The following is a 12479-nucleotide window of genomic DNA, read 5'->3' as shown; positions in this document are numbered from 1 at the left end:
ACTTATGTAACGCTTTATTCACAAAAGCTTTTAAAACACTTATTAAGGATTTTAGTTTTAATTGTTAAGATTTCTACTTGAGTTTATCCATCTGATAGACCTTGTTCAAACTTTATTTAAAATTTTTATACTGTATTGATATAGGTTTTTTAAAGTTTTAGTGTTAAAAAGTTCTACTATAATTTTTGGCAACAAACTTTATAAAAAACATCAATTAAATGAGAAATAATAAGCTTTACATTTCGACTCGCTTACTTTTTTTTGTGATAAATTTATAAAATTATATTAGAGTGTTTTTTACTGTTTAGCATTTATAATTTTATTTACACAAAAGTAGAGAAAAATCTGTTGAGTTTTTCGAAATTTAATTGATAGTTCTTTAAAATTTAGTTTTATTTATATCGAATTAAAGCCATAAAAAGTAATGTATTTATAAAGTTATTCCTCATATTGTTAGGTTCTGTCGAAAAACAAAAACTTTTGTGATATATTGCTGTGAAAACTGAAACGTTAATTTGTTCTTAAGATTAAAAAAGAACTCACAAATATTATTCAAAGTTTTGAAAATTAAGCTTAGTTCTTTAGATAATATCTGCTTTTGTTTTAATGGGATTAAGTACTTTATCTAAAAAACTATTTACCATTTTAAATCACTAGATCGAAATTTACTTAATTAGGATCGCTTAATGAAATATTTACCTGAACTATTAAATCAAAATAGTTTCTTAAACTAAGTAATTAATTCAATGTCAATGAAGTCAAGGTACTAATGAAGCGCTTAGGTGTAATCATTATAAAAGATATTTGGAAAAATTAAGAAATCTAAAAAACAAAAAAAACTTAGGTGTTTAAACTATATTAAATATGAGCTTGGTGTCTTTTATTTTGTCAGTTAAAATTTTAATTTTATTTTTTTGCAATTAACTCCATGTGTTGTTTGAAAAATATAGACAAAAATTATAACCATTTAACAAAATTATCTCCAAAAAACATATTCTTACCAAAATGGAGTATATTAAGTATAGGGTTCGCCAAACTGCGGCCCGCGAACACGCGAATTTGGCCCACAAAAGAAAGTTTCAAAACTTACACTAGCTGTTCTTGTGTTTGAAATGATGATCAAAAAAATAAGGTCTTAAGTACGTTTTACGGAAAGTTCAAAACTTTAACTTGTTTCTGATCTGTTATGAAGATTTTATACTAATACTACAAATGCGGTCACGACCACCAAATGCCTGCCGATCCCTGTTACACATGGACATAAACCTATAAGCTATCGGGGTAGTAAACTCTGGACTGAAAATTCTAATGATTAAAAAATTTAAAGCCACCTTGGGAGATCGCAATATGAATAAAAGTTATTTTATTAAAAAAATACTAATAAGTAATTAACTCCAATAGCTATAGTTTATTGAACGACAAATAAATTGCGCTAAATATGTTTTGTCCTTTCGGTTATCAAGTCGCACACCACTTGCATACCTTTTAGCGTCTTTTCCAGGAAGTATAAACTATAATAAAGTACAAACAGCTTAAATTTTATATATTTTTCAGGACTATATAGATGTTAATTATAAATCTAAGATGATTTCTTACTGATACTTCGATTGAGTTTTTATGGCATTTATACAGTTGAGATTGCAGCATTTAACTTTTTTTTTAAGTAGAAAAAATTTCATATAATATATTAATATTTCTTTTATTTAAATAATTTTACTAACTTGTTCATAAAATTGTTTACGAAAAATTGTTTAAATTATTAAATAAAACATAAAATTGACAGTATTTGAGGTAATTTTTATATTTGTTTTCTTATTTTACTAAAAAAATAGTTTAAATGTGTTTTTTAGGGAAAGTTTACATGGCTGATATATTTTTAATTAAGCTCTAAAATTTAATTCTGTAAAACATATTAAAATAAATTTATTGTAAAACATAAAATTGAATTATACGATTGTATATATTTTTACCAATTTATAACAAGTTGGAAACTATTAAGTTTATTACTCTTGACTTTTTTTTACCATTTATATACCATGCTTTTTCATATTTAAATACTCCTGGTTAAATGTCATATATCTAGTTTTTTAATGCTTCTTGTTCTGAAAAAAGTATTTAATCTTAAAAGGTTTTTTTATATAGAACAAAAATGTTTAGTTAAATAAATGGTGTGTAGCTCGATGACTATAATTTCTTGCTTTACATCAAATGCTTTGGATGTATTTTTTAGCATCGATTTCTTTATTCTGCTCAATAACTTTTTATTTTGATATTATTGACTCGATAACCGAAAGGTTTTTTGTACACCAGGTCCTTGGACAAAACCTTTTGAGCGCTTTTTTTTTTGTTGTTCAGTAAACATTATTGCTGTATTGATTTCATAGCTGAACTTACTTTGTACACTTTTAGTTTCTGTATTACTTTGCTTGCTTTTAATTTTTTTCAAAAAAATACTCTATTTTTTAATTGTAGCTACATTTACAATAAGTTAAACTTTTGATAAAATTTATTTATGGTTTTTTCAAACCTTAATTAATTAACTTAAGGTATTTGCTTTTTGTTGTTGTTTTTACAGGTTCTCATTAATAAATACTTAAAAATAAAAATTCTAGTGAAAATTATCGGCAATTACTCTCGCTTTTTCAAGATAAACGTTATGCGAAAGCAAAACAAGCAAGTTTCATCCTCGTATTTTTATCTTCTTTTTTAATGATTAACTTTTATTTTCTAAAAACTACAAAAAGCTATTTAATTGGAAAAGCAACCCTTAGTGGTGGTTATTTGGAAAACACTCACAAGGTTAAACTCTCAACATTAAAAACAACAAAGTGTTGGAAAATACTGAATTACAAACCCACAAGCAAGTGTTTACCAACGATTCAACTGAAAAGTACACCACAATCTAATATTGTGACCACTGCCACCAAAGTGAACTGTAACCCACAGTCAGTAGTTACAAATAAATCTAAATTGATGATAAAATTTTAAGAGAAAATGCCGAATCATAACTGAGAAAATCAGACTACTGTTTAAAACACTTTAAACTGAATCTATGTTAGTGTAAATAATGCTTTAAATTGAATACAACTCCTTACTCAGTTTAGCATTCAACAAATAAATAAGGTGGTTTATTGCATATCTACTATATTTTTTCTTTCAACACTTTATCATGCAAACTAAGTTTCGGTGAAATATATCATGAAAAGTTTAACACAGTGAAACAGTTAAGGCCATAGGGGGGGTCCACTTTGTTTTTTACAACTTGATCTTATTTTGTAGAATTTAATCTGAGCTATCAGACACTTTTAACCGCTTGAAAAAACTCAAAGTAACTTTTGAGATATAAGCGATCAAAGAAAGGGCTTTCAATAGGTTCCTTATGGAAGGCGAAAACTAAAAATGCAAAAAAAGACTATTACACTAAAAATCTATCTCCTCCTTCATTTTTTGAGTAATCTTTCTCAAATTTTTACAGAATATGTATCATTAAACTTTAAAGAGATCTATTGTAGGAATTTTTTTAATTTTGAGTAAAAAAAAAATTATTGTCAAAAAACTACCCTTTTTTTTAGTTTTTTGTGGATAAAATTTTAGTTTTTCAAAAATTCCAACATTCAGATTCTTCAAAATATTAAAAGGAACATTTCCTGAAAATTTGAAGTCTCTAGGTCAAAAAATGAAGGAGGAGATAGGTTTTTAGTGAATTTTTAAATTTCCGAGAAAATTGACCCCAAAAAATTTGCGGTCCATACGTTTGTATCGGAAACTTTTTACAAAAAATAAAATATCTCAAAAGTTAAATTATATTTTTGAATTCTATAAAAACAGGCTTGTAGTTTGTATTTAAAGCTTTCATATAAAATCCAAAGTTATTTTTTGTAAAAAAAAAAAAGTCGGACCCCCCTATGGCCTTAATGTTTACAATGTAAATTCCTTTCTGAACCTAAAAAAAATAACTCAGAACTCTAAATAGTATGATTTACAAAACAGAAGCACAATTAAAAACATTAAAACAACAAAACATCAGCAGAACTCTAAAATTATACACTGTAACGATTTCAAAGAAAACTTTTACGAACATTTGAAACAGTTCTATTTCATAAAAAAGATCTTTATTTAACTTAAGAAAATACCTGAAACTCCAGACAAGGATTCGGCAGCTTTATATAAGGAGCAGGCCAATTTATTTTTACAAAAACTTGCTCATGGGCCGCGCTATACAGAAAAAAGTTTTAACGGGCCGCAGTTTTTAGAAAGTTATAGTAATAATTAATACAAAAATACTATTTTAAACCAAAAAATGTGACAAAACAAGCTATAAAAGAGCACAGTAATGCGTAATTACTTAGATTAACCCCTAGTTGCAAACTTATACCACCAAAACTTTTTTTTCTATTGTCTTAAAAAAGTAATTTTTAGTTGAAATGTACCTCGCGGGCCACAGAATTTGTCTTCGAGGGCCGTATTTGGCTCGCAGGCCGCAGTTTTCCGACCCCTGCTCTAAACCGAAACCAGGGACTCAAGTACTTAAATGAGTTTTGGTCAAGTCTTGTTCATTTTTTTTTTACTAATAATATTTCTTGTTTATCAATATCTTAGGTCAAGAAAATTTTTCCCTCAGAAATTTTTGACTAACAAATTTTAAAGGTAAATATCAATTCTTTTTATGACTTTTAACTTGTATTTTTAGATAGTTAAACATTAAATAAAAACTAAAATTAAGCACCTTTTCAAATAAAACTAAAGAACAGTATTAGTTTTATACTCAATTAATAAGCTCTGTTTAAATTTAAAAAAAACGTTACTTTATAAAAAAAAATTATGCAAGAAAAAGATATGAAAAAAATGGCTAAGCAATATAAATAAAGTTAATTTTAAGCTTTTTAGTTGAAAATAATCTTTTATAGATACTATTTAAGTTAAAAACCTGACTAGAACTAAATATGTTTAAACGAGTGAAACATTGTTTTACATACGAATAAAAATATTTTTTTGTATTTTCTTCGTTGAACCTAAGTTGAGAATTGCACGAAGTTACATTTAAAACCAAGGTTATATATCTTATATCATAAAAATTTCTAACACTATTTGTTCTTTCTTAAAGTTTAAACTAATAAAAAAATTGTAATTTACAAAATCTAGGTTTTTAATGCAATGTAAATCACAAACTTCAATACTCCTAAATAAGTAACCATTAGAAGTATACTAAAATAATAATATTTGACTAAAAACTTCAAGTACGGAAAAGTTTTTATTTTACCTATACTTTAAGTACCTGTTTAATATTTTTATAAACAACTAGAACATCATATTTTAGAAAAAAAAAGCTAACAACTATAGTCAATAGATTGGCATGGATAAAGACTATGGAGCTATGTATCATTTGCATGTGAAACTCTTACAACTATTTAAAAATTTTAGCAACAAAAATAAAAAGATTTATCATTACTTTTTAAAATTTAAGAAAACTGACCTAATAACAAATTCAAGTGAAAAAAACGGTAAGCACATTTTTAAAACCCTTTACTGCTAATATTGACTATGGAAACCATATTCAATAAAAGACTTTACACTGCCTTTTTCTTTAGATTTATAATTTTACAGTCATTTACATTAATATTTTTCCTAAATCAAGATTTTAGTAAAAACATAAAACTGTAAAAGCTAAACTTTCAGGAAACGTTCCTTGATACATTTAGAAAATTCTGTCAGAAGGAATTTTAATAAAAATAAAAAATAAAAATTTTATATAAAAAATAAACAAAAAAAACAGTTTTTTTTTGTATTTTTATTATAAAAGTTTTATTTTTTAATTTTTTTAAACTCTGTTCCGACAGAATTTTCTAAATACTGCAAGGAACACTTCCTGAAAATTTGAGGTAGTTATCTCAAAAAACGTAGGAGAAGATAGATTTTTAGTGATTTCTAGTTATTTGCCGTTTAAGTTTTTGCCTCCCATAAGGATCCCATTGTTGCCTCCGACTTTAACCGGCTATATCTCAAAAATTATTTTGAATTTTTAAAATCTGTAAAAAGCATCTTGTAGCTTAGTTAAAACTAAATAAAATAAGAACAAAAACCAAAAAAGGGTGTTTACCCCCCTATGCCCTTAAATTTATAGAACCAATTATATTAGTAATATTAATTTTGTTATTTCGCTTCTATTATTAGAAAAAAAACAAGCAATAATACTATTGAGAAAAGTAAGTAAAAAAGTGAATTTAACATAGTGTAAATCGGTCTAACTGTGACTTTTTTTAAATCAACTAACTTAACACTTTTTAATCTTCCTTAGTTTTATTGTAAAACAACTTATTATCTTTTGATGTCCAGACTTTACATTTTCTTTAACTTAATTAATAATTTTTAACTAACTTAATGATCATACTGGTAGCTACTAGTGATAACATATAAAGCTGTAAATTGACTGTGACTGTACCAATTTTATAAAGTAAAAAAATGTTTATTTAGTATTAAGAAATGGTAAAATACCAAGTACAAGATGTTTTTTTTAGAAAATTAATATTAAAAACATCTGTGGTATATATTCCGATAAGCTTAGCTTATCAAAATCTTTAGGATTTACCGCCTTTTAATGTTACAACTTAACAAAAACATCTTAATTTTATCAACTTTTTGAAAATCAATACACAACTAGTTTTTTAGCTTTTATTGTCATAAGTAAATAATTCTTGTCAAACCTTATCATTTAGGAAGGGGTGACAAACACATGGAGCGACACTTTTGCAGAAGCCTTAACTGTAATAATTATAAACTTTTATAATTTAAAACTTTTTTCTTTCAGACGTTGCTTCCCAACAAATAATTAAACTGTTTGCTGACTTATTTATCACTAAAAAATTTTCAAGTTGTTTTTATTGATATTTTTTGTCCTATCTCTGATTTACTTTACAAGTTTTCAATTCACATAAAAAGAAAATCAGGTTGAAGTATAAGGAACTAATCAGTATTAAAAAGTATATATTTAACAGACTAACTTTGAATTTTGTATTTTTCAGAATTTATTTGTTGTTTAGACACAGATTTTCTTGAAAACAAAATTTTTTATCAGGAAACATATAATCACGTATACGAGTTTATTTCAGATTAAAAAAATATTATACTAACATTATATAAGTAAAACTAAATAAGGAGAGAATATTAATTATAATGATAGTCCTAAAAATAATTACTCAGCCTTGCAAAGAAAATCATTATACCATTTTCTGGCTTCAGCTTGTGGCCTCCATACAGGATGAATCCAGTCAGTCTATAATATTGAGTTAATAAGAATTGTAGTTGCAATATAAATTAAATTGTCTTATAAATTTAAATGTTTTTCGTGCACTTAGTCTTTTTCTTTTAGTAGCAGCAGCTTCAAAAATTACTTTTTACTAACCCTAAAAAACTATCTACGCTAGATATAAATTCATGCATAAAGTCAATAAAGCAACCTAAACATATAGTTTAATTTTCATAATATTTTTTTCTAAAGTAGAGACTTATAATGTAGGAAAAATTATTTTAATGAGCTGAAGTAATTATAATTTGAACTCACACAAGTAAAACTACAGCTAAAGACCACAAAAATAAACTATTTTTTAAAGGTTTTTAGTGATTTAAAACATAATTTACTTTAATTCAATTTAAAAATATAAATTACCTTCTAATTATCATATGTATATATAAATATCTATTAATTTACTTCTATGAAAATTTTAACTGGTCAAAAAACTTAAAACTTTTTAAAAGTTGAAACTTTTATGAGAAAAGACTAGTTTAAAATAATTGAACTTATCTATCTGAATTATAGTTTTTATGCGCTAAATTAACTTTTTTAGTTTGTATAAATTACATAACTTTGATAATTAGCAAATATGACGAATAAAGTAGTTTTAAAATATTAAATCATTTCTTATACTTTTAAACAAACCTTATATGCGAAATTTTTAAGTTTATTTAAACTGAGTAAACTTAGTAACCCTTTAAAAAGCTCAATATTTTATAATAAATTTAGATTTTTATCGATTTTAAACGTTTTAAATTATGTATATATTTAAAAGACGATAACATACTTCTTTTTTGAAAATGACTATTCTCTTGTCTCTATTTTCCATTCTAGTTAACACTTGGTTACGATCATTGCTGTGATGAATCCCTATCTGTTTTATAACACAATTATCAAAAAAAAAAAATTTCCACACGTAAGTAAACATGCATATAAGTTAGACTAATGTAAACAGAAATATTAATCATTAGTATTGCAACTTCTTTTGTAAGGTCTAAACTAATCTTATTAAATCTTTTGTATTTTTAAAAATTTTTAAATGATATTAACAAATTTAGTAAATAATACAACAATACTTACACTTTAAACTATAATAATATAAATTTACAGTTATACTACAAACTATTCTAGTTTGTTAGGTACAGTTTAAAAAACAAGCTAATAAAAGTAACAATAACCGATAAATCAAAAAGTTAACTGTTTACTGAGCTCTAACACTATAACCCAAACAACAATTTACTATTTAACTTCGAATTATAAAATTATATAAGATTGTATAAATTTCATATTGAAAAATGAAAATAGACATAAAATCGAACAAATCAAAACTGATTAGACAATATAAAAGAGAGTTTTTATAATATTTATTTGCTTAAAATAGTTTTTATTTAGCTGCTAACCTTCGAAGTTCCTCCTTATATTATACAAGAGTATTAGATACAAATAGAACTTGACGACAAATAAAAACATCAAGTACAGATAAGTATAGAAATAAATATTTTGAAGAAAAACAACTAAATATTAATGTGTCTGACAATTATCCACTGTCTTTTACAGCAATTATCAAAGCAAAATAGAGTTTTTTTAGCAAAGATATTGTACAAATAAATACATTACAATTACGACGTTAAACACAAATTAGTTTAAGTAAGCCTATTTCAGCTGGTGGGTGTTACTTTTGCACAAGCATCACTTTATCATGGTGTAATTTTTGCAACTAATCGCCCTAAACCTAGACCTAAACTCAGACCCTAACTTTGACTTTGTGCAAAAGTCTAACTGGTGAACTTATATGTTCCCATTTCAGCTATATTGTTTTATGGTTTCGTTGCATTTTCTTAAATATTCTGCTAGTTGATCCTATGTCAATATTTTTTTGTTTTGTTTCTATTGCGGCTTTGTAAATGAGGTTACTTGCTAAGCAGCACTTACTTAGTGGGCATTATTAGTTATAACAATTGTAAGTGTTTTTTTTTTTGGATTATTTAGTACGGGCTGTAGTGATTAAGAATTTTGTTTTTAAACTTTTTATGCAACATATAATATTTGTTATATATTTTGTTAAATACTTGTTACATATTTTATTAAATATTTGTTTTTTACAAAACAACAAAAAACCAGCAATTGAAGAGACAATTTTTTTTTTTTATATAATGGAACCATTAAACAGTTTTAAAAACAAACATAAAAGAAAAAGACAAAGTTATCAGAATGTATATGGGTCTTACAACAAGTGAACAAAAAACATGATTCAATATATTTTGCCATATTAAAATAATAAAATTTGTATACTATACAGTTTATAAAAGTTTTAAATAAATAATTAAATGTTAATATAAGAGAATTATTTCTAATCAAAAGAAATTATTGACAATAACCCTACCTCAACAAATACATTTTTTTTAATGTTCAAAAATTCAAAACACAAACAACTTTAAACATTTATATTAACATTTTTTAAATAATTTACTTAAACTAAATTGTTTGTCTACTACATTATTGCAACAAGTGTATTTAATAGTTTTTTGCTAAAAAATCTTTATTTTGCTTTGATAATTGCTGCAAGCAGTAAAAAATACCTACATTAAAAAAAAAGTTTTTTTTTTAATTGTTATTTATCTCATCAATATGTCGCATAAAAGCAGTTAGACACTAGCTAAAAAATATATTTAAGTATGTATTTTTGGTATTACATTTACTGTTTACATAATGCATCAATTATTATTTATTCAAACTTTTTTTAACAAACTAGTGTCTAACTGAAAGTCTAAAAATAGTTTATTTTTGCAATTTTAGTTTGATTCTTTTATAAGGACCCTATAAAATTCTCTAACTACAAACTGTTAAGGGCATAGGGGAGGTCCGACATTTTTTTACTAAAAATAACATTGGATCTTATATGTAAGCTTAAAGTACAAACTAAATATCTGTTTTTATAGAATTTAAAAAAATATATTTAACTTTTGAGATATTGTAATTTTTATAAAAATACACACATATGGAGAGCAAATTTCTTGGAAGTTAAAAATAATTTAAAATCTATCTTCTCCTTCATTTTTTGAGCTAGAGACCTCAAACTTTCAGGAAATGTTTCTTTTATAGTTTAAAAAACGTTGAATGTTGGAATTTTTAAAATATTAAAAAATAAAAATTTTAGATTGAAAAAAACATAAAAAATTGGTGTTTTTTTTTTATAAAATTTTAGTTTTTCAAAACTAATAATTTTATGCATTCAGTATCTTTAAAATTTAATAATACACTTTCTGTAAAAATTTTAAGATGATTGCTTAAAAAATGAAGGAGTAGATATATCTTTAGTGAAATTGTATTTTTTCGCGTTTTTAGTTTGTGCCTTCCATAAGAAACCTATTGAGGTCACTAACTTTGATTGCTCATATCTCAAAACTTACTTCAATTTTTTTCAAGCGGTTAAAAATTTCTGGTAGATCAGATAAAACTCTATAAAATAAGACCAACTTGTAAAAATCAAGGTCAACCCCCCTATGCCCTTAACCTATAAAGTAGTTTGATTTTTAAATGTAGTAAAACACAACTGGTAGGTAAGTAATAAACCTGGAAAATAAAACAAAGTTGTATAAAAACAACTTTAACAAAACCCCATTTAAACTTAAAAATCAATATGGTGACATTTTTTTTAATTGGTGTAAAACTCTAGGAGACAGCTTTATTTCAAAATGCTTCAAATATTACTCCATAACTTTCATAAGGTACTAAAAAATCTATTGTGCTTTTATATCTAAAAAACTACTTTGAGCTTTGTTAGAATGTAAAAATTATGTAGTAGCTAGAATATAAAATATATAATTAAAATTTACATGTTAAAAACAAAATGCATTTTCTATGGCCTAAACTTATAAAACACCTTGGTTTGAACGATTTTCCTGAAGTGTACATATAAAGCAACTTGAAAGTTTATTTTTCCATTTAGAATAAATAAAGGAACTTTAAAGTAAACATTTTTAAAGTAGGTTTTAAAACTATTAATGATTTTACAACTGTAGATAAATATTTTTACAAAAAAACCATCTGTAAGCTTAAGAATAGTGTAGTTACAAAATAAAATGCAACTTAAACTTTATATAAACACTTAATTAATCATTGTATTTACATAATAACAAAGTCAGATTAAAGTTTAATTAATTATCATCAACTGGACTGATAATTTTTTCCTCTCTTTAAAATTTATGCTTACCCTGTTATCAAGAAATCCTCTGTATCTATGTCTTTTGTGCAGATTGCCAGATGTAATAGCAAGGGTGATACATCCAAAAAGCAGTGTTATTCCTGGGACTGCCTCTACCCAAGTCATATTAATACAGTTTCTGAAAAATATCAATATAATGGCTTTGCAAATTAGTTTTTTTATAACAAACAATTACTACTTATGGGATATAAGTAATTTTTAAAGACATTTTTTACAGAATTTGGTAGAATTAAAGATATATGAAATTCATTTTGTTTTCAACAAATTTGAATGGTTCTTAGTTTCTTTTATACATGGGGGTTTTAAAATGTTTTTCAAAATAATTTTCAGGTTTTCTGTTTTTCTTCCAGGTTTTTGAAAGCACAAGTTTTTTTTTTTGTAAAATTTTTGTATATAACTAAATTTTAAAAAATTACTTAACTAGTATAAAAATATAGAAAAACTACTGTAATGGTTCTTTAAATTTTTTATACAATAATCAAATTTCTGAATTATACAAAAAAAAAATATTGTATGTGGTAGACTTTTGTATCTAATCAAAATATTTATAACTTTACAGGTAAAAATTGTTTCAAATTTCATGTTTTAAACAGAGTTTGCCAACTTATGAAGCAAAAAAAATTGGCTTGAGTTACATCAAACTAGTCTGAGTTAGTGAGAAAGTAAACAAAAATAGTGAGAGCCATAAAAACTGAATAAATTTACTATAATAATAAAGCTTGATTTTTAGCTGGGCGCTTTGGCAGGCATATGTAATCTTTTTTTATGTTAGAAAAACATCAGTCTTACTATCCCCTCTACAATAATAATTTTTTTTGAAGATCAAGCAAGTAGGTGTAACCTTATGTGTAACTATACCTGGAATTTAACTACATAGAGGCTTTAAATAGTGAACAAAAGGACTAAATTAAAACACTAAAAACTATTGCCGTGTATAATAAAAAAAGTAATACTTAAATAAATTAT

General features: G+C 24.8%; 1 long non-coding RNA gene across 1 annotated transcript; it reads right to left on the bottom strand.

Annotated features, from left to right (window-relative positions):
- Window positions 1–7083: 7083 nt before the first annotated feature.
- On the bottom strand, window positions 7084–11629 carry LOC145834911 (uncharacterized). Its single transcript, XR_014369798.1, has 3 exons — window positions 11502–11629; window positions 8076–8162; window positions 7084–7270 (listed from the first exon to the last, which is right to left on the bottom strand). It is a non-coding gene; the product is annotated as an uncharacterized LOC145834911 (long non-coding RNA).
- Window positions 11630–12479: the final 850 nt, after the last annotated feature.

This window comes from Thalia democratica, chromosome 4, assembly GCF_965202585.1.
Source record: "Thalia democratica chromosome 4, ktThaDemo2.hap1.1, whole genome shotgun sequence".
NCBI classification, from domain to species: domain Eukaryota; kingdom Metazoa; phylum Chordata; class Thaliacea; order Salpida; family Salpidae; genus Thalia; species Thalia democratica.
The sequence above is the reverse complement of the archived record's forward strand: the minus strand, read 5'-3'. Positions and strand labels throughout refer to the sequence as shown.